This window comes from Pipistrellus kuhlii, unplaced genomic scaffold, assembly GCF_014108245.1.
Source record: "Pipistrellus kuhlii isolate mPipKuh1 unplaced genomic scaffold, mPipKuh1.p scaffold_m20_p_2, whole genome shotgun sequence".
NCBI classification, from domain to species: Eukaryota; Metazoa; Chordata; class Mammalia; order Chiroptera; family Vespertilionidae; genus Pipistrellus; species Pipistrellus kuhlii.
Genome location: NW_023425515.1, coordinates 37827728 through 37855249, shown reverse-complemented (window position 1 = coordinate 37855249; position 27522 = coordinate 37827728). Strand labels below are relative to the sequence as shown.

The 27522-nt window shown below is 39.8% G+C and overlaps 1 protein-coding gene across 3 annotated transcripts in view; it reads right to left on the bottom strand.

Moving 5' to 3' along the window:
* The window catches only part of MAP3K13 (mitogen-activated protein kinase kinase kinase 13), a 140561-nt gene that overhangs the window by 90270 nt on the left and 22769 nt on the right, over positions 1-27522 (bottom strand). The window contains exon 1 of one of the 3 annotated variants that reach the window (XM_036446109.2): positions 17519-17595. The exons of the other annotated variants lie outside the window; for them this stretch is intronic. The gene's annotated coding sequence lies outside the window, so the exon portion shown is untranslated. Of the gene's footprint in view, positions 1-17518; positions 17596-27522 lie in introns of those variants that run through there. 3 annotated transcript variants of the gene reach the window in all.

Below are 27522 nucleotides of genomic sequence, written 5' to 3'. Positions count from 1 at the left end.
AGGGGAGAGATACACAGAGAAAAACATCGATGTAACACATCCCAACTGGTGATTGAACCTGCAACCAATGCTCCCTTGACCATAACTGAATCTGGCACCCTTCAGTCTTGGGCCAACACTCTATTCACTGAGCCAACCAGCTAGGGCTGTTTCTTGTTGTTGTTTTTTTATGTCCCACATTATTACCCATGCCTGTTGTGCTAAAATATCTTCTTTATATAATTGTGCTCTTTGGAGTTTCAGCTATTTAAGTTCCAGAAATAATAATTGGGAACAAATCTGGTCCCAGAATACTTTGTAAACAATCTTGTACTTACTTCACAATTTATAAAGTGGTTTAAAGTAGCATAGATGCTAGCACCATTTTAAAATATGTAATTTATGCTCAGGGAGATTGATGCATATAATCTATTTAAACTCTGCAATCTACTGACTACACAGTAGTCCCCCTTTTATGCACAAGGGATACATCTCAAGACCCCCAGTGGATGACTGAAACTACTGATAGCACTGACTCCTATATATACCATGTTTTTTCCTAAACATACGTACATTTTCATTTAAAGGAAGTACTTTATGGTTTTTCTTTGGCATATCTGAATTGCCAGCATTACACTCCTGTATGTTAGGCTATTATTAAGTAAAGTAATGGTTACTTGACCACAAGCACTGCAATACCGTGAGAGCCAATCTGATAACCCAGAGGCCTACTGAGTGACTCATGGGCAGGAAACATATACATGGCAAAGACGCTGGACAAGGGGATGATTTGTGCCCAGGGCAGGACAGAGCTGGACAGCAGGAGTGCTCATCACACTCCTCAGAATGGTGCACAATTTAACACTTTAATTACCTCTGAAATTTTCCATTTAATATTTTCAGATCACAGTTAACTGCGGGTAATTGAAACCACCGAAAGGGAAACTGTGGATAAAGGGGGGCTATTGTACTTTTAAATTCTATCCATTACTCCATGACCCTCCCCCATCAGCAACTATACTTAAAAGTGAATTTCAAAAGTGACAATGCAAAGATGAAGAAGCCAGTTTTTTGGTAACAAGGAGCTTTGGTGAGATAAATTACTACACAAAATGGTGAAAGTGCTAACTTAGGGGTGTAGCCAGGAATGTCCTACTTGAGATTGGAGAGCAATACTAGAAGGAAGTTTACTGACATCTGGGGTGATAATATTTTTCCTTGCATGGGACTTTTTTACATATGCAAACATTTAGTACTCCCCATGCCTGCAAAATAAAATAAAATAAAGATAAATGAGCCGAAACCGGTTTGGCTCAGTGGTGGAGCGTCGGTCTGCGGACTGAAAGGTCCCGGGTTCGATTCCGGTCAAGGGCATGTACCTTGGTTGCGGGCACATCCCCGGTGGGGGGTGTGCAGGAGGCAGCTGGTCGATGTTTCTCTCTCATCGACGTTTCTAGCTCTCTATCCCTCTCTCCTCCTCTCTGTAAGAAATCAATAGAATATATTAAAAAAAAAAAAAAAAAAGATAAATGAAATAAAAGAAAAGTCTCCCAGGCATTTATTTTAGGCTAGGGGATTGGGACTGCTCCAGTTTGAGGCCTAGAGGTTAGACTATAGTGTGGTGCTCTCTGCTGCCCTCTATTGATATAGAGAGGTAAGATCAAGTCCTTAGAAAAAAATATGTCTTGTCCCTTAGGGAAAAATACAATATGTTTCTTGGAGAAAAATATACCAAGAACAAAGATATCTGCCTGGCACTGAGGCCAAGCAAAAGCTCTGAGAATGTGGGGTAAGGCTGAATACAGACTGGAAGCCACTCTTCCTGTTCAGACTATAAACAGCCAGTACTTGCTGTTTGCTTGTCTTTGACAAGTTGGCATGTTTGTAAAGGGAATGAAGGCTTCTCCTTATGTAAACACACCCTATTCTTATGCTTTGGTTCTTTTCAGGGTTTGAGTTAAGTCTTTTTCTGATTGAATGATCATTTGGGGCTAAGTGGTTATAATCAGTTATAAAAGGCGATGAACTGGCCTTGGCCGGCCTGGCTCAGTGTGTGGACTGTTGGCCTGCACACCTGAAGTTGGAGGGTTTGATTCCTGTCAAAGGCACGTCCCTGGATTTCAGGTTGGATCCCCAGCCTGGGGTGGGGTGTGTGCAGGAGGTGATCAATCAATGTGTCTCTCTCAAATCAATGTTTCTCTCTCTCCTTCTCCTTCTCTCCTTTTCACTATCTCTGAAAAGCAATAGAAAAAAAATATCCTCAGGTGAGGATTAACAAATAATAAACAAACAAACAAACAAACAAATGGAGGTAAACTGAACTAGACTTTGAAGGGGACTGGATATGAGAGACAATCCTCTGAGGTAATCTATAGCAGATGTGAAACGGCAAGGCACATTCAATACTTTCCATTCCCGCACAGGATTACAGTGTACATGTGCAGCAGCTAAAGACCTGCAATCCAGAATGGATAAGATGTTAAGGCTGAGTCAGTGAACTGTGGCCTGTTTTCAAAATGAGCCCCACGACTACTCATAAACAGGCTCATGCCATATAAACTCACGCTTGGCACCACATCGACTCTCTATTAACACCAAAAAGGAAGCAGAGAGACAGAAACCAAAATTTTCTCAGGAGGCTATGTTTCAAAGTTTACTCATAAATATAATTAATTAGAGGGCTAGGAAGTACACTTAAAACCACACTGGAAAGTGCTTGGTTTTCCATTACATGTAGTCATGCTCCCCCCAAATAGGGTAATATTATTTTTACTACTACCCTGTTTCCCCGAAAATAAGACAGTGTCTTATATTAATTTTTTCTCCCAAAGTTGCGCTAGGTCTTATTTTCAGGGGATGTCTTATTTTCGGGAAACATGGTAGAAGTAAAAGACAGTAGTTGCTATTAGTAGCAACTTGCTCCAAATGAATCAATTGGTCTAATATATATATATATTTTTATATATTAATATATTAATATATTATCTAATATATATATATATATATTTTTTTTTAATTTTACTACTTCATAGTTTCTGATATAGTCTCCTCAACTTGGTTGAAAACAAAAGTTTTACATCTAACAATCACTGAATAAGTAATACATAGACAGAGCAGGGTATAAGAGGGAGTATGTATGACATAGTACTTACTTAGATGCTCAGAAAAATCAATATATAAATTAAACATATTGATACATATCTTATTGAATGACATCTATGTTCAAAATACCTTGACATGTTCTGTGGGGTATACATATAGGCATAAATCACAGATCCTGATCTCAGTCAATGTCACTAGATGAGATAAACACAGTAAACAGTAAAATAAAAACTGTTATAGTGACTTAAAATCATAACAGAAGGCATAGTGGTGAAGACTGTGCCCCAGTATCCAATCTCCTCTCTTTCCTTTTAGTCACAGAATCCTTACCCCCACACACACCACTCTTAAAGTTGTAGGGTACATGCCATGCTGCTGAAGACTTTTCTATCTCCTGGCTGTAGATGGGACACATGACGAAGTTGTAGACAACGGGATGTGGGTGGAGCGATGGCTGGAACTCCCAGGTCTTCTGGGAAAGGAAGCTTCTTGTCCTCGGATTATCTTTCTCTTCCCCCACCCCCCCTTCTGATTAGTCTGTATCCCAACCAATCTGTCCTGTTAGTGGGTGGTATATGATTGTTTCCTAAATGAGCAATATCGTTCCAGATATCCTGAGAAGAAATACTGACTCAGAGGATCAAGGAACTGGGAGAAACCTTAAGATTCAAATCTATTCTGTCCCCGATGTTTACATATGAAGAAACTGGAGTTCAGAGACTTGTCCATAGTCTTGGAATTTGCGATGGAGCCAGGAACGGATCCCTGGCCTCCTCAGTGTTTTGCATGACATCATCCTGTCTCTCTGTGGGATAACAGTGAGCACTAGGGCTGCCCTTTCTTTTCCTGACACAGGCAAGCCTCGATCGATACTCCCGGGACATAGAACACTTGCCTGAGTTCTAAAGGAAAGCCAACAAGAATTTTTAAAAGTGTGTATTTTGTCTCAAAGGTATCTGCAATCCACCAGAGGGAAAATACTAGCACTACTATGTGGTGCTATTAAACTAAGGACAACCAAACAAGAACAGACCCAAGCAATTAGAGATCCAATAACCTTGAAGTGGAAATGGTCATAAAAGTATTATAGGAGCAGTTCACGTCCTGATAAAAAGTGCTTTGGAAATGCAGAAAATATGATTCAATAATGCTTAAATCCATTTTTAAGGGTTCTCTTAAAACCTAATTCAACAAGCCGGGGCCTGGGGATATAATATATTCAATTCTCAGAAAATTCCTTCTTTTTCTTTAGCCTGGAAAATGTTAATGCTTTTATCTTAAAAAAAAAAAAAAAAAAAAAAAAAAAAAAAAAAAAAAAAGCTTTCAATCTAGATATCTCTTCTGTATTATTGGCTAGTCCACTGTAGCCATTCTTTAGCAGAAACCTCTCTTCTAAGCTGAGAGGAGAGGTGATGCACACTTCATTGTAAGCACGCAGCCTGCTATAGAGTATGTGAAGAGTCAGTTTGGGGACGATATAAAAGGAAAGAATGAGAGGAGAGGGTCACTTCATTTGCTCATCAAGAAAAACTTGCTGGGCACTCAGTGTGCTGGACTTGAGCTGAGATCTGGGGATAAATACATGAAAAATAAAATTCATTTTTCCCCAGAAGAGTCTATGTTGGAGCTTACATCTTAGCTTACATCTTGTCTTGAAGAACCATACAGTCTAGAGCTGGAAACTTTCCTTTCTGAATACAAGTTCACATATAGAGTCTAGCTGGGATGAAAGAATGCTTTAACCCCCACCCACCCACCCCAAAACCCTTAATCTTTGGAGTAGGAAAACCCACTGCATACCACCTTCACTTCGTTCCTGAATATTAATTTGCTCTTTTTTCCTTTTGATATCATCCTAAGAAACAATTCCACATTTCCCTGAAGTCCCTGGTTGCTCTTAGTTCAGAACAATCTGGGCTTTCTGCCATCAAAACCACCATTAGCTTTCAATTGGCTTGAGTACCAAGTGTTCCTTTCTCCTCAAAACCCACACCCCTTTGGCCTATCTCACAGTCTCCTCTGGCCTGTTACCCACCATCCAGCAGTCATTACAAAAGCAGGTGCACTCCCAGATCCCCTGTGGTGGTGTGGCTGGACCTTGCTGTGACTGGACTACAGACCACGCTTATCCAACTTTAGGGGGAATATTATGATCTAATGATAATTATTGCAAATACTCTTGAGGCATGTATTGGCCCTGAATTTTAAAATTCGCAAAATGATACCCTGGCTGGTGTGGATCAGTTGGTTGGAGCATCACCCTGTGCACCTGATCACAGGTTTGATTCCAGGTCAGGGCACAGACCTAGGTTACAGGTTTGATCCCTGGTCAGGTGCCTATAGGAGGCAACTGATAGCTGTCTCTCTCTCTTCTCTCTCTCTCTCTCTCTCTCTCAAACAACAACAAAAATTAAAAAGAAAAGAAAATTAAAAAGAAATAAAAAAAGAGAATTAGCAAAATAAAGTCCTATTGAAGACACCCATGATAGAAACTGTGGCCTCAAAATGCCATATTTTCTTCACGTGTATTTTTATTCTGTTACTAAAGGCTCTGTGTTAAATGGCCATCATTCCAAAGGCCACTTCTCTGGAAAAGAGGCTGGTGTCCTGAAGTAGCTTTCACTATAAATATAAAAAGAGGTAGGGGAGGGGGTGAGGAAATAGTAAAATAGTAAAACATACTGTAATTAGTAAATAATGCAACATTTGAAAAGTAAAATGCATTTTCCCCAAGAAGAGTATATGTTGGAGCTTACATCTTAGCAAGGCTATACCACACTCACAAACTTCCTGCCAAATTTACATTTCTGGAGGAGCCTCCATCATAAAGCTTTTCACATTAGGGCATGTTGCTTTATGCTGCCCCATAAATGCCCGATTATATCTGAACCAAATGAAAGAAGGCTATCTGATGCTGCCACCTACTGAAGACTTGAAAAGTATGCTCAAAAACTAAAAGAGGAAATGTAATATAATACTATTACTGAAGAATAATTTATCTCAGAACTAGACAGATCAATGCCCATATTCTTTATTTTTAATCAAGGTACCAATTATTTCAGAACCTCTAATGATGACCAATAAGGTAATGGTGCATAAAGAAAGTAAATAAGCTACACAAGACAGTACTAAGTGGCTTTGTCAAGCTACAGTTTGACATCATTAAAATCATATATCATTAATCATTTCATGTACATATCATATCATATCATATATATTATATATCTTGTCATTTTTCTCTAGTCTATCTCATAGGCAAACAAACAAACAAAAAAAACCCAAAACAGTCTATTCTTTGTGTTGAGAAAAACTTAATGCAGAACTACCAGAAAAATGAAGTACAAAATACATCTTTACTAATTTAAACAACTGAATTCAAAAATTATCAAAGGAGATAAACATACAAATATCAGGGGAAAGGAACTGGGGGAGAGAAGAAAAGGTTTGTGAATAAGCAATTCACATAAAAGAGATGTAAAGGCCCAGCCAGCATGGCTCATTGGCCTATGAACCAGGAGGTCACAGTTCAAGTTCAATTCCTGGTCAGGGCACATGCCCAGGTTGCAGGCTCCATCCTAGTGTGGCGTGCAGGAGGCAGCCGATCAATGATTCTCTCTCACCTTGATGTTTCTACTTTTCTCTCCCTCTCCCTTCCTCTCTGAAACAAACAACACAAAAAAGAGATGTAAAGGCTAATAAGAAAAATGTTCAATTTCAGTATCAAAGCAATGCAAATTAAAATCTATATCTACACCATGATAATCAATTTCCTTTCATTTGAAGAATGCTCCTTATTATAAAGAACTTTCATGTAAAAAAATAAAACAAATAAACACAATGAGATACCAGTTTCTCCCTGCAAAAGAGACTAAGATTGCTTTTTTACATAGTAATATTTGGAAAGAATTTGGGAAAACAGCAATATTTAAGACACTCTTAAATATTGCTGATGGTTAAATAATGATTGCAACTTTTTAAAAGTACAATTATTTGGCAAAAGGTATCAGTAGACTTAAAATGTAAACAATATTTGATAGAAAATTCAACTGCAAGAAATTATTCTAAACAATCAGAAATTCGAAAAAAGAATCTAGCTATAAAGATTTAACACATATTTATTTTTAAAACAAAAATAAATGGGAACATTATACTACCCATAAAGGGAGTATTGATTAAATAAATTATAGTAAAACTGAACAATAGACTATAACCTTTATAAATTATGTACTAAAATATATAAGAACAGGTAAAATATTCATGACAGTGTGACAAATGGCAAGTAACATGATACTAGGTAACATCTCTAACACACACAGACACACACACACACACACATCTAGAATATATTTAATATTAACTATAATAGTTATCTCGGAATATAGAGATAGTGTTAATTTTATTTTCTTCTTTTTGAATTTTCATCTAAATTTCTAAATTATTTATGAAGTATAAATGTGGTGCTTACTTTTGGAAAAAGTAAATCTTTAAAAGTTGATAATTTATTTAATAAATACTAATTGTTATTTTAGCTTATTTAAAGTATTTTAACTTAAGAAAACTTGTTATAGTTTTTTTTTAATCCCTAAGGTTAAGGAATATATCAAATTTCAAAGCAGAAGTGGTGTGGAAATGATTCAATAATATTATGCTGTAGTGGTTAAGGTGTCTTTTCACCAGAGTGAGGGATGCTTATGGCCAGGATAAGAATTGGGGAGGAAGGGGGGGTGTTAAACTACTAAGTCTTGACCAGAAGGTAGGGGTGTGTATGTGTGTGTGTGTGTGTGTGTGTGTGTGCATTTTCTTATTTTGTTTTGCAAGAAAATATAAAAGTGAAGATGGCAATAAAAGATTATGAGATGAGTACAAAGGAAATTGAGAAACCACATTATAGGAGGAACAGTCAACTGGTGAAAGACAATAGAGTTGGGAGCAGAAACAGAAAAGGTTTGGATAGCTACTGTCGGAAATGCAAATAAATATGAGTCAAATGCCACCAATCAGCAGTGAGGACCCACCTGAGGAGGCAAAACAATCAATAGGGAGGCAGAAAAATCTAGTAGGGAGGTGCTGTGGGTTGGGCACAGTCAAAGGAGAAAGGGCTGGGGGTTGTCTAGGGTGGAGAAAGTAAGACTTGGAGAAAGTGATTGTTGAAATAGCTAGTGATGTTTCCAAGCTAGATGGGACACAAAGGGAAAGGGGTTAGGGATATATTCAGTTTGTTTGCTATAGCATCTACTGCCATGTATGACACACAGTAGAGCAGTGTAATATATTTTTAAGGGGAAAAAAAGGGAGGAGGCACTATGTAAGGAGAAGGATAAGACAACAAATATAACTGACCACTTACTATGTAACATTCATTTGGCATAGACAGACACATCATCTTCTGTTTTTTCTTATTGGCTGGGCTTCTCCTTTGAATCTCCTGTATAAAATTTCCCTTTGACTTATCTACTCAGTTACCTCCTCATTACCACTAAACTTCTTAAAAGAGCACTGATATACAACAGGGCTGGCACAAAATCCCACAGGTATAGCCAATATATGATGGTGCTCTTTTCTACTGACACAAATCATAAACATATGTGAAACTAAATATTGTCTAGCAAAGGGTCTTGTACATAGTAAGCATTCAATAGCAACTTACTAAACAAATGAATGCATAGGTGTCACAAAGGTGAATGCATACATGTCATCTTTCTTATTCTAAGGTCTTACTAAAATCTGAATACGATGTATGAAGGATGATCCAAAGGGAACAAATGATAGAGCTTTTTACCCTATATCTATGACCTTGTAGACACAGGCTCCCTTTATGCTACTGGCGATGGCACCTTAGGTTCCTCACATGTAGGAAACCTTTAGTCAATGTAGTTACTTGCATTCCAACTGTTTCCAAGTACAGTATTTTCCAGCTTGGAGGTATGTTTGAGGATTAAGTATATTGTTTACCTTCCCTATTTTTATTACGCCATTTCTATGCATTTACCTCCTATTCAACACTCTGTGGGCTATCCATTTGCAACACAGAGGAGGGAAAAAACACACATGCAAAAACCCAAAACAACACGTCACACTGCCTTTTTAGGTATGAAACCTTTGGCAAAGAGCTAATTCTATTTTGTACAGAGGATTTGCATGTTCTCCAAATCTACTCTGGCAGACACACTCTCTTTATTTTTTATTTTAAAGAATAGTTTATTGAATTTTGGAGAGAGAGAGAGAGAGGAACATTGAATTGAGAGGGCACCATCAATTGGCTGCTTCCTGCATGCTTGCTTCTAAACAACAGAATTCAGTGAAGGGACTGGGATGTATGTGATTGCATGCACGTAATTAAATGATGATGCTGTATAAAACCCCAGTGCCTGTCTTGCTGGAGTTTCTCCCTTGCTAGCTCTGAGAAAGCAACTGGCCATGTTGAGGAATCCCACATGGCAAGGAAGCTTGAGGCGCTTCTCTGAGCTGAGGGCAGCTTCTGGCCAATAGGCAATAACAACAAAACAACAACAAATGGAGGCTCTCAGTCCTACAACCACAAGGAACTAGAGGCTGTCAACAACCACTTGAGCTCCCCAGTGGAGCTTCAAGACGAGAAGCTAGCTCTGGCCAGTACTTGGATTGATGCCTTGAGAGACCCTAAATAGAAGGCCATGTTGAGATTCCTGACTCTCAGAAACTGAGTTAATAAATGTGTTGTTTTAAGCTACTAAGTTTGTGATACTATTGTTATGCAGCAATAGAACAACCAAAGAACTTAACACCATCCCAACTTCTGGGGCATCGCATGTGCTGCCACTGCGCACCTCGCCCCGCACGCCCGCCCGCCCGCCCTGCACACGTACACGCTGCCAGTGCTGCCAGTGCTTTCCCTCCAGCAGTCACAGCCGCCTTGCTTTCCACTTTCCTTCCCTCTTCCTTCTATGCTGTCTTCAGTCTTCACTCCTCCCTCCCTTCTCATATGCAAATTAACCACCATCTTTGTTGGGTTAATTTGCATACTCACTCTGATCAGCTGGTGGGTATGGCTTGTGGGTGCAGCAGAGTGATGGTTAATTTGCATAATACTCTACTATTAGGTAGGATAGTAAGAGCAAACATTCTGCCTGATGACTAAGTAAGCATGGTTTACAAACCTAATTATTTTGTTAGTGATAGCCAAAATCAGTAGCAATGATCATACATAGTAAGGAGAATTGTGAAAAATATAGAAAATATAGCCCTTTCTTTCCAATGTCCTTTGGGATATCATCCAATATCCTTTGTTTCCTAAGAGTCTTGTCTATGTCTTCTAGGAGCTTCATTATATAAAAGTCTCATTTCCCAGTATGTTTCTAAAATAGCAAGAGCCTGTGGCATAGATAAGACACACAGAGCAGCTTGCAGGCCGCAGTGAAAACTGCAGAGGGGGGGATGAGGGTATTAGTTATGTGTTGTGGCAAAACAGATTGCACCCAAATTAGCAGCTTACAACAACACACTTTTATCATCTCACACAGTTTCTGCCGGTCAGGAATTTGGAGCAGGTAGGTGGGTGGTTCTGGCTCAGGGTCTCTCATGAAGTTGCAGTTAAGCAGTTGACCAGGGAAAGCTTAACTGGGGCTTGAGGAACTGTTTCTAAGAGTGTTCACTTACATAGCTGTTTGCAGGAGGCCTCCGTTCCCTGCCGGGCGGCCTTCCACCGGGGCCATGTGAGTGTCCTCGTGACAAGGCAGCTGGGCTTCTCCCGAGCAAGTTAAGATCAAGCAAAAAGCTGCAGTGCTTTCTATGACCTAGTTCAGGGATCGGCAAATTTAAAGGGCTAGATAGCAAATATTGGCTCTGCATGTCAATATAGGCTTGCATGCTACTCACCTCAGCTGTTTTAGTGCAAAAACAGCTACATATACAAAAACAGCCACTGACTACTAGGGGCTCTGCCCTGCCAGGGTCAGGGAGAAGTCTGGGACAGAGTCAGACACATGGCTCTGGGGTGAGGGTTCATTCCCATCATCTTCCCTAAAGTCTGAACAGCACCTCCCCTCACAAGAGATCCAATAGCCCCATCCTCCCGAATTCGCCAGAGGCTATGTATTTTAGTGACCATGCCTAACAGGCAGCCGCAGGTATAGGTGGGTCCTGGGGTGACTTGGGATGTTTGCTGACCTGCCCCTGAGCCTGGTGCTGGTAAAAGCTGGCCTTGGAGTACAGCTTGGTCCTTCCCATGCACAGCCAAGCCCAGCAGAGGCAGCCCAAACTGTGGGTCGCCTGTAGCATCAAACCCTTTGCCAAGGGCCAGGCATAGATACTGTTTGACATTGGCTTGCACCAGAGTCCCTCCCAAGAGGCCCAGAACCGACACACCAAGTGGCCAGCTTCAGACATCAGAGCAGGATCCAACAAGCTTCACAAACAGGATATCCAAAGGGAGGTCACAGCAGGCACTAAACTCTGCTGAGGCACTCAACATTTTTATTCTTTATTACTTTCTATTTCTTTTCTTTCTTTTTTCTATTATGTTTCTTTTTTTTTCCCTTTCTTTCTTTGTTCTATTTCCCCCATTTTTCTTTTCTTATTCTTTTTTTCATTTTTCTTTTCATTTTGTTTTTCCCCCTTTTCTTTTTTCATTCTATTTTTCTTCCTTTTCTTTTTTCTCTTTTCTTATTGCCTCCTTTTAATTCTTTTTCCTTTTCTTATTCTTACTGTTCTGTTTTGTTTGTAATACCAGAACCTGTACAGCAGCTTGCACACTGTGGTCAGGGTTAAGCTCACAGCCAACCTGAGGGTTGATCCCACCCAGGAACAAGCCAAGAGCAATCCAGACCCAATTACAACAGGAGGGTCTACACAAGCCACACAAGGGACATTCCTAGAGCATCCAGGTGCCTCTGAGGAATGTCTCATCCTTGTTTATTCTATCTTAACACAGGCTAAAAATTGACTTTCAATTTCTAATGTAAAAATATTTTTGTCATCTATGTTGTTATGCTGCCCTATTTATTTGTGTCTCTCTTGTCTGTTTTCCTTTGATGAGGTGTGCCATAAAGTACTGTGAAGTGTGTGTTTACTTTGTTACATTTATTGAGAAGTAGAAAAAAGGTTTTTCTATCCTGTCCAGGTGTTCTATAATTGTCTTTGATGTCTGTGCAACACCCTGTGTAAATTGTTTCTGCTAAGTTTGTATTGCAAATGTATTTTGAAATAAATTTTACCAGGATCCACCACACCATTTTGCTATGGAAACACTAGTATGGATCTCTCAACATGGCATTCATGATTTATTTCTTAAATTTTAGAATAGTGCTGAATATTACCTGGTTATGATTATAATTATTGTCCTGTGAGAAAGGCAGGGTGAGACATTATCTCATTTTCCAGATGAGGAAAGTGAGACATGGACAGAAATAATTAAATGAGACAGCACATGAGAAAGTACTTGTGATAGGGCCTTTTGTGCATGTACGTGTATGTGTACCGATACACATACATAGACATACATGTACATACACATGTAATTTTTCTTTGCAATGAGGGACAGAGCAGTAATTTTTTCTCTTTAAAAGAATATTAGAGGTCCAGTGCATGAAATTTGTGCATGGAGATGGTGGCCCTCAGCCCAGCCTGCACCCTCTCCAATCCAGGACTCCTTGGGGGATGTCCAACTGCTGGTTTAGGCCTGATCCCAGGAATGGCAGTCAAACATCCCTTTGACAATCCTGGACCACTGGCTCCTAATTGCTCACCTGCCTGCTTGCCTGGTCACCCCTAACTGCCAGCCTGATTGTCCCTTACTGCCTATGCGTGCTGGCCTGGTTGCTTCTCACTGCCACCCTCTGCCAGCCTGGTTACCCCTTACTGCTCCCATTGCTGGCTTGGTCACCCCTAACTGCCCCCACATGCTGGCCTGGTCACCTTAACTGCCGCCCCCTGCTGATCTAGTTGCCCTCTTCCCCACCCAGCCAATCGCCCCCAGCTGCCCCCCCTGCCGGCCTGGTTGCCCCCAACTGCACCACCCCTGCCAGCCTAATCACCCATAACTGTCCCCTCCCCCTGCCAACCTAGTCACCCCACAGAGCCTGCTATTCAGTCGTTTGGTCATCCCTCACTACTCCCCTGCTGGCTTGGTTGTAGGCTGCCATCTTGTGAGGGTGTGATGGTCAATTTGCATATTACCTTTTTATTATATAGCATATTTACTATATAATAGTAATAGTATATTTACTAATGATTAAAAAGCAAATTAGTGGAAGGTCTAAAATTAAAGCCTTTTGACTTCTAGTCATTTATGGTCTTTCTAGTAAGCTCTATTCAGATGGCACAGATGACACTTCCATATCTGGTTATTAGCTTTTTACATTCATAAAAAACTACTATGTATTATAGTAGTTCAACTTTTAAAATACAATTCAGAGATAATATTGGGACACTTCCTTAAGCTTTATTTCCTTTATATATTTCTACTGGCATTACACACCATTTTGACTTCTTCCCAAGATCTCTTTCTCAGAACAGGAAAAGCTGTGGGCCAAATTCTGATTTAGGTTAAGTTTGGCTTTGGCTTCTTTCCACTTTCTTTTCTGGTTCCTCTACTATTTCTTACTTGGGGCCCAGCATACGAAATTGCACAGCCTGCCATTGTGAGGAGGTGTCCCCAGGGCACCGGGTCGAGAGGTGCTCCATGCACCTCCTGGTGACTGGTCGTTTTGGTTGTCTTGGTCTTTTATTATTATGATGTGACAACTCGTTTTCCATAAAAATCAGTTCATGGGCAACAACAGCAGGTAGAGCAATCGGATCTGGACAGTGAACTATGAATCAGAGACTAGGAATGCCACAGAAAAAAAAATGCCTTTGAGCAATTAAGAACTGTGAGATGAGCAATCTGAGAACAACAGGTTAACAATTCAGAATCTGACAGGCGGGGAAGGAGCAGGACAGAGCAGGCCTAACAAGGAGTTCTGGAACCAGCACCAGCAGCAGGGAAAATGCAAAGTGCTTGCCCTTTAGTTCCTCTTTATTCCTCCCACTATGGCAAATTCCAATCTAATGTGATCCCACCAGTAGTAATACCTGCAACAGTTGTCTGCCTGACCGCTCAATCTGGAGTGGAGAGTGACCACAGTTATTTTGGAATAAGGGTTGGTTTTCTTTACTCTGATTGTTGAAATGGACACAATAACATTCATTCATATGAAAAGGGAGAAACCAATCATTAACTTATTACAGCTCTTAAACATAGTCTGTTTTGAGGAGCAAACCAAAGCAGCCCTTCTCCCCGAATGGCATGCCCACTCCGCACTGAGTTGAATGCTCCAGATGAAAACAGAACTTGGTGGCCACGCAATTCTGGAAAATGCTGCCTGACACTCCTCCTAGAAACAGTAACATATTAAAAGTCCTGAGAATTTTTACAGTAAGAACATAAGCTTATTTTATTTGATTTACTTTTATGGTTAGTGCTTTAGTGTCATGCTCAAGAAATCTTTATATACCTCAAGATTACAAAAATATTTTCCTTTGCGTTTTTTTTTTTTTTTTTTTTTTTTTTTTTTTTGTGTGTGTGTGTGTGTGTGTGTGTGTGTGTGTGTGTGTGTGTTTTAACTTTCTGGTCCTGATTCTTTTTTAACACATTTTTTTTAAATTGATTTCAGAGAGGAAGGGAGAGGGAGATAGAAACATCACTGATGAGAGGAAATCATTGACCGGCTGGCTCCTACATGCCCCCTACTGGGGATTGAGACCACAACCCAGGCATGTGCCCTTGACTAGAATTGAACCTGGGACCCTTCAGTCTGCAGGCCGATGCTCTATCCATTGAGCCAAACCAGCCAGGGCTGGTCCTGAGTTTTATGTTTAAATCTATAACTCATGTCTATTTAATGTTGTGATCTAAGTGAGAAAGACATATTTTTTTTCCACATGAAAATCCATTCCTCCCCCCCCCAGCAATATGTTTAAAAAGACTATTATTTTCCTATTGAATTGACTCAGCACCTTGATCAAGAATCAATTGACCTGATTGGCAGGCGTGGTTCAGTGGTTGAGCATCAACCTATGAACCAGGAGGTCACAGTTTGATTCCTGGTCAGGGCACATCCTGGGTTGCGGGCTCAATGCCCAGTGAATCAGCTCATCCATGATTCTCTCTCATCACTGATGTTTCTATCTCTCTCCCCCTCTCCCTTCCTTTCTAAAATCAATAAAAAAATATTTTTCAAAAAGGAATCAATCAACCTTTGTATGTGTGAGTTGATTTCTGAGTGAACTATTCTCTTCCACTGATGTTTGTCTATGCTTAGGGCACTATTTGATAATTGTAGCTTTACAGACAAGTCTTGAAATCACATTTTATAATTCACCTCCTTGTTGTTCCTTTTCAAGATTGTTTTAGCTATTCTATGTCAGTTGCATTTCCAGATAAATTCTAGAATCTCCTGAAAGTTTCTTCAAAAGTGCCTGTTGGAATTTTGATAGAATTGCATTGGACACAGATTAATTTAGAGAGAATTGGAATCTTAACAATTTGGAGCTCAATAATCCATGATCATAGTATATATATTGTACTTTTTATTTTGGTCAAAGTCATTCTTGCCCTCATAGAATTTATATTCCAGTGAGGAAAACTGTATAAAAGAAATAATCCCAGGGAGCTATTTTTCTTTTTATTTTATTTTTAAAAAAGTATATCAGGGTAAATTAAAAAAGGAGAAATATTGCAGAAGTATAGTAGTGGTGTCTCCAAGTCGCTATTTAAATGAAGGGAAGGAAGAAACAAAGAGCTTTCCAAGCAGCCAAGGCCTTGAAATAGGAACAAGCTTGATGTCCTCTAGAAACAGCAAAAATACCTACGTACCTGCAGCAAACTGAGTGAGGAGAAAACTCTAGACAATGGTGTTAAGCATATGGTCAGAAGGTAGATCATGTGGGCTTTGTAGGGCATGGTCAACTACTGGAGATTTAAGGGGGAAAAATCTGAAAGGGTCTTGGTTTAGATTCATCCAGTAATAATTTATTTTAATTCAGCCAATACACACCTGTATGTTCTTCCAGGTTGTTAAAACACTGGAATATTTCAAATTCAGTTAAGAAATAGCTGCTTCCATAACAACAGTCGCACCTGCCATGCTGGCTCCTTTCCCAGGAACCCCCAGCCCCAAATGTCCCACCCATGAACCAACAGCTTTTTCCTTTCTGTTGTTTAACATAAAACTACTTGTGAAATGCCAGCAGAAGCTGTTGAGTTGGGGAATTTAACCAGCTCAGGAACCTAAAACCATTGAAATCCATCAAAGGATGAGTAAAGATTTCATGTCATTACAGTCCTAGAGCCTGCTTAGGACAGCGTGCCTTGAGCTCCCATTCCATCAAGGGTCCTTGCGGCCCAATGCCATTGTCTGGGCTCCTGCTCAGCCCAGCAGGAGTAAGAGGTAGGCTGGAGAAACAGACGGAATGTTCCTGAGGTCTGAGATGAAGACAGAGGAAAGGGGAAATCCAGTGTATTTCTACATAAACAATCTGTCTTCTTAGCACTTCCTGCATTGATTTGAAAGGCTACTGACCTTTATAATGTTTATATATTAACCACACCAAACTTCGTTTCTATATTCAAAGTCATAAAATTGTTTGTTTTTCTATATACATTGTGGCAAAAGGGAAATAGAAAATATCAACTTTTCCAACAGTAAATGCAACCTTAACATTCTCAGAGCTGCACTCAATAAAGTCAATGCTTGTGTGACAATGTGTAGTTCCTGGAATCCTAACCTCAACATACAACAGTTGAAATAAAGCAATTCTAATTTCATATATGAAATTCATTTTACACACTATAGTGTTGGAACATTAGTATATATGTCAAAATCTTAAAAACATATTTCTCCAAAGTTGCATGAAATTTCTAAGGCTGCTTGCCATTTCCATCCATTCCACAGAATTCCTCCTCTTTAAAAATAAATTCTGCTGCTCTTTAATCTAGGACCCCAACATCCGATTAGATAGTATTAAAGTTCTACTTTATTCTCATTTAATTTATTTGAACATCAACACCTTCAGCTTCGTTACATGAGCAATCACTAAATATCTGCTAACATAAACTTGTAACATGGACCTAAAGTAAAGAAGAGCAATTGGAAAGATCAGGGAGAAATCTAAGCTCTGCTTAGAAATAATCCATCTCTGGGCACCAGCATATATTCACTCACTTTCATTTTCTGACTGTAAACAACTCCGTTCATCCAAAGACAAGACATTAAAAACCATATGCGAGCAGGACCTGTTTTAGCAGAACACTTGCTGAAAAATGTCCCTGCTTTTTCTTTTGCGTTGTTGAACATAAAACTACTTGTGAAATGCCAAAACTGAGGGCCAAGCAGCATCTGAATGTAATCTTAGGTGGAAATTATTCCTACAATTCTTTTTATATTCCAACATCATAATTTTAAAAATCAAAACTACTTACACCACAGCAAGCTGATGTCTGGATAGACAGCAAGAGACTGCCAGCAAGCCACCTATTTGTTCACAGACTCAACTTTGCTCCCGCGCTGATCCCAGCCAGGTTCACGCTGAAACACATTTACTGCGGCCTTGAAGCTGCCACCCCAGGAGGAGGGATGGGGGAGGGCTTGTGAATTTAACTCCTGCTTGATAACGACTTACCAGCAACTTCTTAAAGGTTGATTTCAATGTGTTTAAAGGGGAAAATGGAAGGAAAATTATAGGGAACGCCTGAAAACTCTCACTAGTCTCTGATGGCTGGCTTTGGGTTCAGAGGGGATTTTGTTTCCATATGTTTTTGGCAAGGGCAGCGGGGAGAAACGCCCAATAGTCCTATGAGCTTTAAAAATCTTCCTTTCTTCCTTTGATAAAAGTTTTCCCAACTCCTTAGGATCTAGCCACTGTATAATCATGGCAACACACACACACACACACACACACACACACACACACACACACACCAACCACCCAGAAAGTTGCTTCTCTACCGCAACCTCCCATCACCCCATCTTCCTCATCTCTCACCAGTTAGGAAAATAATACAGTTCTTGTTAAATTTAGTGCTTTTGGACATTGAAACCATCTGCTGATCTAATGTAAAGTGCTAACTTGGATCCCAAATTCTGTTTCTTCCCCTTTCCCATCCCTTACCTTCTTTCCCTTCTGAACTTACTATGTGTCTGAAATTTCTGTGTTAGCCTTCAAAGCAAAAACCATTTGTTGTGTGCTTAATGCTCTAATCATTTTATAAACATCATCTCTTCTTTCCTAGGCAGGACATTTTAGGATCATCTCCGATTCTATCTCCCATTTAGCTCCCTCACTATTCCTGGCGGTCCTCTGTAATAAGCACTGAGTAGGCAGAATAATGGTCCATCTCTCCCTTCCCCTAACCCCACCCCCAAGATGTGCATGCCATAATCACTAGAACCTGTGACTATGTCACCTTGCCTGGCAAAAGTACAGCAGTGGAAAATCTAGTGAAAACTGAGTAAAGTCTGGATTTTAGTTAATAGTTATGTGCCAATGTTAATTTTTAAAAACACGGTTTCTTTAAGGTTAAGGATTTTGAGATGGGGGATTATCCAGATGGGTCCAAAGAATTCACAGGAGTCCTCTGAAAGTGGTGAGCCTTTCCCAGCGGTGGCCAGAGAGAGGCAAGATGAGGACTGGACTTGCTCTTGCTGGCTCTGAAGAGGGAGGAAGGGAGCTACTTGAAGCTGGAAAAGGCCAGGAAAGGGACACAGCCTTGAGGTACTTTGGTCTTAGCCCAGTGAGATTCATGCTGGATTTTGGACCTACACATTGTAAGATAATAAATTTACATTGTTTTAAGCCACTAAATTTGTGATAATTTGTTTTGGCAGCAAAAATTAAAAAATTTAAAAAATGCAGGTACTTTAATTTCAAAAATGTCCCTTTGAAATATAATACATAGAAGTGAATAGAATACTCCAAATGAGGTCTGATAATGACATGCTAAATGTCAATGTGGTAAAAATACAGCAGTGCAATGGAAAAACTAGTGAAAACTGAATAAAGTCTGAATTTTAATTAATAGTTATGTAGCAATGTTAATTTTTAAAAATATTTTTAGAGGGAGGGAAAGAGGGAGGAAGGGGGGGAGAGAGAGGGAAAGAGAGAGGAAGAGAGAGAGACAGAGAGAGAGAGAGAGAGAGAGAGAGAGAGAGAGAGAGAGAAAGAGAGAGAGAGAGAGAGGGGAGGGGGGAGAGATTGAGAGAAATCATGTGCGAGAGAAGCACCAATCAGTTGCCTCTGGCACGCACCTCAAGGATCGAACTCAAAACCTGGGTATGAGCCCTGACTGGGAATCAAACTTGCTGCCTTTCGGTGTACAGGACAATGCTCCAACCAATCGTGGGCCACAGCCAATGTTAATTTCTTAATTTTGACAAATGAGCCATGCTTATGTAAAATATTAATTTAATATCAGAAGAAACTGGGTAAAGGTACTATTTTTGCAATTTCGTTATAAACCTAAAATTATTCCAAAAATAAAAAGCATATTGAAACAAGAAATAAGTAAACATTTAAAGTTATTAGAGTAGCGGTGGTGGAAATAGCTTGGAGAGAAAAGAGATTAGAACCAAATAGGCCAGATGGGAAACTGTAGGAGTAACCTTGGCAAGAGTTGAAAAGAACCTCAATAGGGTTAAAGTCATGGAAATAACTACTACATATATGATACATTTCAAAAGAAAAAAATCAATAAAACACTTGCAATAGCAGAGAGCAGAGGTAAGAACAGTGATACTATGACAAAAGATGAAAATTAGAGGAAAAATCTGGTCTGAGGAAAAGGAGATTCATTTAATTCATTCATTCAATAAGTATTTCTTGGTATCTACTGTGCCAGCCTCTGTGTAAGGCACTGGGGATGTGAAAGTGAGTTTATAAATGCTAAATATGAAGTGACCCTAAAATATCTTAGTTGAATTGTCCAAAAGGCACCTGGATATTATAAATGAGAGGACAGAACTGAAATAGCTGAGAAAAGTGATATCAAGTGAAGAAGGAGAAGCTAAAACTTAATTGGGGACAGAATCACAAATAGGGGAAGAGAGGAATACAAGACAGGAAGGAATGGCCAAAGAGTTTTGAAAAGAAACAGGGTAGGGAAATCAAGATAAAACAAAGATCAAAGAAGAAGAAGGGTTCCATCAAAAGCACTGTCCAAGAAATGGCACACAAAGACCATAAGACAGGTGGTTAGAAAGATGGGGAGAGATCCCTGACACAGAGGAGGTGACTCAAGAGAACCTGTGACACTTTCACCAAAGCCAGCATGGAACCCAGACTATGAAGTCAAAACTTTCCTACAAGAAAGCATTTCTGACCTAAAGGCCTTGGGAAATGGGATTCCATTTACTATCCTGCTTCTCAAATTGGGGTATTCAAAACCACAGGATAAGTCTGCATGCAGCATCAGCTTCGTTTGGGGATAAATGTATTGAAACAGAGAGAAAAATGCAAAATTTACAATGAATTCTGAAATGTGAGTATAGGATGTCTTTATAGGCGGTCACCTTCCTATTTCTAGGGCTACAAATTCACTCTCCACTTTTACAAGGGGTACTTGGGTACAAATCATAATGGCCAGCTATGCTGAAATGTGTGCTTGCTATTAAAATTCAGGATGCCTAAAATTTAAAAATAGCTTTGTGAACTATGGCCTCATATGGAAAATTACAATAAGCATTTCATAATCAAACAAGAGAAATAGTGAACAAAATCTTGAATTTATATTTACCACTATTTTCTATTGCTATTTATAGTAACCATATATTATTTATCTTTTATGCCTGTAGCTAGAGCTTAGCTACTCATTTAGAGGGAAGTCAGTGTCATAAGCTCAGATGCTTAATCAATGCTATTTGAGAATGATACTAAGTACCACCAATACTATATACATAAAGACATACATACATATATATACACACACACATATATATAATATATATACATATATGTGTGGTGTGTCTTGCTTATATCTGTAATTTTGTTTTCTGTAGTTTCAGTCAACTGTGATCCAAAAATAATACATGAAAAATTCCATAAACAAACAATTCACAAGTTTTAAGTACTGCACCTTCCCACTCCGTCCTGCCCAGGCTGTGGGTCACCCCTTAGTCCAGCATATCCATGCTGTCTGGCTACCTGCCTGTTAGTCAGTTAGAAGCCATTCGCGTTATCAGATCAACTGTCTCGGTATCACAGTGCTTGTGTTCAATAACACTTATTTTACTTAATAATGACCCCAAAGCGCAAGAGTAGTGATGCTGGCAATTGGGATATGCCAAAGAGAAGCCATAAATTGTTTCCTTTAAGTGAAAAGGTAAGTAAGCACAAATAAGATATTTTGAGAGATAATATTATAATAACATAACTTTTATTACAGTATCCTAATATATAAAGAGCCAGGTGCTGTCACGACCAAGCAGACGAACAGTCACCATGAAGTGCATGGAGCACCTCTCATTCCCCCTTCCCTGAACCCCAAGCCACTGGCCAGGAGGGAGGGTAGCGGTGGGCGGGACTGCAACTGTTGAGTGGCAGTGTCAGCCGTGGCGGTGGGCTGCTTCACAGGGCAGCAGCGAGCTTAGTGGAGCAGTCGTGGGGCGGGGGAAGCCTCCAAGAGCAGTGGAGGTGTGGGGGAGCCTCACGGAGCAGGCGAAGGGCAAGGAGCTTCATGTAGCATTGCAGGGCGGCAGAGGCCAGTGACGGCGGCCAGGCTAGGCCTAAGGACCCTAACAGTGCACAATTTCATGCACGCTGGGCCTCTAGTATTATTATAATCATTCTATTTTATTATTAATTATGTTGTTAACCTCCTACTGGGCCTAATTTGTAAGTTAAACTTTATCATAGGTGTGCATGTATATGGCAGGTGCTTGAATAACATTGTTTTGTTAGATAATGTTTCATTATAATGTTGATGAGATGCCATAGGAACTTCACTCTTGTTCATATCAATTAGCCTATGGTATAATAAAATTAATTTTATCATATATCGTTTTGCTTAAAGTTGCAGAACTTATCAATGACACTAAGTGACTTTGCTGTATATAGGGTTCAGTACTACCCATGATTTCAAGCATCCAGGTATAGGGGCAGACTACGGTATATGTATGCATATGGACACAGAGGCTGTAAACATAAGTGTTAATACAAAAACTGGTTAGTATGGCCCCTGTGCAAGGATAAAACACAACTCTGTGAAGCGTTCCATATTGTTAGAAAATAAATAAATAAATAAAACACTACCTTGGCATTAGGGTTTCATAAACCAGGCTAAACATAAATTTGAAAGCTTTGCTCTGATAGTTTCCATCTAATTTTAAACAGCCTTGCTCTACAAGCCACAAGGCAATGCTTCCACCAAGTAAAGATTTCTTTTATATCTTTTGTGTGAAGCCAAGTAACCGCAAGTAATACACAGGAGCTTCTTGAAAATGTTATGGGAAAAATATGTAGGCTTAGTACATTTTAAAAAATCAATAGTTTAGTCTGATGTCATCTGAGTCGAGATAGTAATATCATCATCACTTATTACTCCAATGTTAATTCTGGTAAAGATTTTTACTGTTTAAGGAAAACCAATTTTACAGATGGTCAAAACAAACCAGCCTCTTTTCTAAATGCTTAGGTTTCTAAACTAACTGTTTTACACCACTAGCTTTCTTTACTCATCCTGTATACACTGTCTGAAAGTACCCCCCTGTCCCCGGGGCTAAGAAACAAAACACGAATGCAACACTAAGCCTGGAAGACAGAATTACAGCTCCTGCAAGCGTTCCATCCAGCCTAGGGTGTCGGCTTTCACAATGAATAACAACTATGGGGGCATGTTGTCACTTCTTAATATCCTCAAATGCCTTGCTCATCTCTGCTGTCACATTTTAAAGGAATTTAGACATTACTGTGTTTTGAGAAAGCAAATCTCAGTTGATATCCTAGGGCATAAAAAAAAAAAACTATATTTTTCCTACTTGACCTCTATAATCATGAGACTGGTAGAATTCTGCAATTTGGTGTTACCCAGAGAAGCTGAAGAAGCGTGTTCACAAAACCAGCAATTCAGCTCCCGGGCACACCCCCTCCCAGAGCTCCCCAGTGGCTGTGCCATAGCCCCTGGGCCGCATGGACTGGCTCTAGGTGTGCCCACATGGATTTCCTCAGCCCTCTAGTCAAGCACAAGCCCCTGGGCCAGGGATTGTACAAATATTATCTATTGTTTTCCACGTGTGCTCTGACGTAGAAAAGGTTAGGAAACATTGATAGAGAAGTCCTTGCAAATGTATGGCAGAGATATATGAATATATTAGAGTAATATTTGTAATAACTAAAAACTAGAATATTCCAAATGTCCATCAATCAATTTATCTGCGAATAAGTCCTGAAATACTCACACCATGTAAAACTATACAGCAGTGAAGACTAATGAGCAATAGCTGTATGCATTGACATGAACAAATCTAAGGCTATGATGTTGAGCAAAAAAACAGTAAGTTCTAGAAAAATATATATAATATGAGATTCCATTTTTATAAAGTTCAAGAACATGTAAAATTAACCGATGAACTGTTTAGGAACACACAAATGTGATAAAATCATGGAAAGAAGCAACAACTTATTAACACAAAATTCAGAACTTTGGTTACCTCTGAGGGAGCAAGAAAAGCTTGGGATCAAAGAGAAGTACAAAGGAGAGACTAGAGGTAGTGGTAATACTAGTTTTTCTGTGTGTGTTTTTAACTGAGCTGGAGGTACACATATGTTCCCTATATAGTTATTCCAGGAAGCTTTACGGATATTTTATAAATATTTTGTGTCTACTCAATATCTAATGGACTTCTTTTATAAAAGCCCTCCTTTGTCCAAAGGTAGACAGTGGCTGGAGCTGCAACACTAGGAGGTCCACGGGGCAGGAGGGACAGAGAGCACCAGCTTACACGGACCCTGCAGGTCAGACCCTGAACCTTTCACAAAGGCCCTACTAACTCAGACACAATGGCACCAATAAAAGACTTGAAAGTTATACAATAATGAAAATTAAAACTAAATTCAATATGCTGTCATTTTACAAGGTACCATACATGTAGATTTTAACATGAAATAAAATATGGATTTAAAGAATCAGGACTGGATAGACTGCCAGCCTGTGGATGAGTGACTCCTCTGAAATTTCTGAACAGTCAACACTTCGTTGTGTATTTAGACCACACAACAGACATTTGCAGAAGGGCAATACTTTAATTCATCACGTACATCCACCAATGTTTGCCTAATCAAATGCCTTTCTGTTTTCAATGTTACTTAAGGACAGATTTATAAAGCTTCAAGAGCAAGAACTGGGTCTGTTTGAACCGATAAAGCTATCAAGAAAAACAATGAAATCCCTTTTAGGAATTCATGCCTGTACTCTGATTCCTTGTGGCTTAAGGGCTAAACTAGGGAAAGCCATTTTCCTAAGCATTAGGTATTCTGCCAATCCAGAAGAGATATATAAACTTACCCTCCAAGTTAATTAAATTTACTATTTTTGAGTTAAAATATAAAAGAAACCCAGCTTGAGTGCTCCCTTTAATATTAAAAAGCCACTAAGAAGCATAGTTAATGTTTACACAGAGGCTATTTTTCCCTCTTTTTTTCCTTTCTTTCAAGTTTCACCGGGTGAGTGACCTTGCTGGAATTCCCCGGCAGTTCTGGAGTATCTATTTGGGAGTTTCAAATAGAAACTACTCTCACATGATACATTAGAATGGTATGCCAAGTGATAGCAGTCTGTACCTTGAACCTGGATATCACAGATGAATCAATAAACTTTATACAAAATGACAGGCTTTTTCCCTCGTAGCCCATTTAAGAAAGGATCACATTTAAATATATATAATGTTATGTAGTCATAGGATCAATTATACACAGAAAAACTTCACATATTTACCCAATACAAGAAATTTACCCTTGATACAGCTTTAAGCTATCAAAGACAGGACAATTGCTAAGCACGTCAAACACCAAACATGCTGAAGTGGGAATCTGAGTCCATAATTAATCCATTATATCCCTATAACTACCTTAAAATCTAGAGGCTATGATGCATTCTTTTTGTGTTGCTTTATTTTGGTATTTCCAAAATAGCCATTTTCATCCAGAAGAAGCTATTTCAGATTTACTGTGAAAAGACATATGGAAAACCTGTCTTTTCTATTGTAGTAGGAGTTGGTTATGAAATTAACCCTAAACCTCTGAAAATCAATAGAGTCCTAAGCAACAGTGGGGATGATTTAGAAGAGAAACCAAGTGTTTCCCCAATGTAGTCCACACCTCTAGTTTCACCCTTGGCCCTTATCCCTCTCATTTTCAGAAGACGAAAGCACAGGAAGCGTTTTAGCCTAGTCCTCTATCTTGCTCTCAAAATCTGTTTCGGGACAGACAGAAATTAATCATTTCACAATCCGAGTTTCTACAGAATGTGCTTGTGTTTCAGAAATTGAGATGAGTGAATGGAGAAAAAGTAGAGGGAGGACACTTTTTAGATATGTTTCCTAGACTATCTCTACACTATTTTATAACTGGCTGGAATCTTCTGTGGAACATCAGACCTTCCTGGGCTGCCCAGAAAATGAGCTAAAGAAGTCTCTGGGGCTGCCAGCGACACAGACATTATCAAAAGAGGAAGGAAGCGAGAAGTACTACTATTTGGAGTAGGGATATTCCTGGGAAATTCACTCTAAAAATAGAAGAAAACTAAAGTGCCTGTTGTACCAAGGTACCACTGGTTGGAGCTCATTAGAGACACATAATTTGGAGACATGGCTTACTTCCAAGTGCCTTCTGTCTGAACTCCTAGGAAGTTGTCTTTAAGTTCCACAAAAGAGCCTGGCTTTCTTCTGGAAAATTGGATGTGGCTTTCACTCACCACCATGAAGGTCAGAAGCAGAAAGAAGCTAGAACAGAGAAGCACTGAGAAACACAAAAATGAATGAAGAGAAATGGCAATGATAGCGTAGTGGCAGGTGCTGACTTCCTCTGCCCATCAATAGGAATAACTAGATGCATGAAAAGTTATACCATATTATTTTCATTTCTTTTTCTTTTCACATCACAATTTCTACTGGCCTATTTTCAAGCTCATGTATCCATCCCTCAGCTGGGTCCAGTCTGGTGATAGCCTGCCAAATACATTCTTCACCCTGGATATCATATTTTTTATTTTAATATGTCAAACTGAATCTTTAGTTTATACTTCTCTGCTGAAATTTCTCATCTGTTCATGCATATGTCCCACCTTTTCTACTAGATTCTTTAACATTTCTATCAAAATTAAAGTCCCTATCTGATAGTTCCAACATCACACCTGGTTCTCTTGGTCCAAGCTCAATGTTAAGCCGGCATTGGCAATGAGGCTTTCTGCACCCCCACTCTAACCCTATGGAAGTGAAATGCTACTTTGTTTCTGTGAGGGAGCACTGCAAAAAACCCTCTAGCACCCTATATCCCCCATTAAACACAGGGCAGCAGCTACTGGTGGAGAGATTCCTGCACCTCCTTAGGGCAGAAAGTCCTAAAACGTTATCTCTCCAATCTTCTGTTTTGCTCTCAGTCTTTTATGAGCACCAGTGGAAGCTGCTGTAAGTGTAATTGTGTCTCCCCCTCGCCCCCCAAATGATAAGTTAACGCTCTAACTCCTGGTATCCGTGCGTGTGTTGTAACCAAGTAGAGATGAGGTCGAATTGGAATAGGGTAGGCCCTAATCCAACATGGCTAGATCTTAATAAATAGAGGAAACAGACCTCATTGCCTGACAGAGGGTCAGCAAGATGGCAGAATAGGAAGTCCCAGATCTAGCCCCCGAGATACATAAACTTAGCAATATGTGGTCTAAAAAGCCTTTATGTGGCCTCCAGAAAGCAGTTAAGAAGTCCCAGTGTCCCAGGAAAGCTCAAAGCCAAGAAGAGCCACGTGGACATGGGTAAGGAAGACATTTCACTTCACCTGTTGTTGCCCTTCCCCCAAGCCGGCAAGGTTAATCCTGATCAGAGTAAACACCCAACTGACAGCTTGTCCGTCAGGAGGGAAAGGGAAGGTAGAATGTATGTGTAAAGTTCCAGCTTTTTGGGTGACTGCCTCGGAGACGGAGACTGGTTTCTGACTCACCTGAGCTAATTGGCACACTTCGGACCTCCAGAGCAGGGTAGAGACACAGAGGTTAGCTGCAGCACGAGACAACCTGCAGTACCACAGATCGACACCAGAGGAGGCAAGAGATCACAAACTCCTGAAAAATAAACTGGTGAACCTCTCTAATTGGGAAGGCACATAGCAAGCAAGCCCAGAGAAGATGCATCTCCACCTAAGATTGGGAGGCCCCCAGAACCTACAGTAGGGCTGATGGTGAAGGTATTCCCCTGTATGAAACCAGCCCATAGAACTGGAATAGGT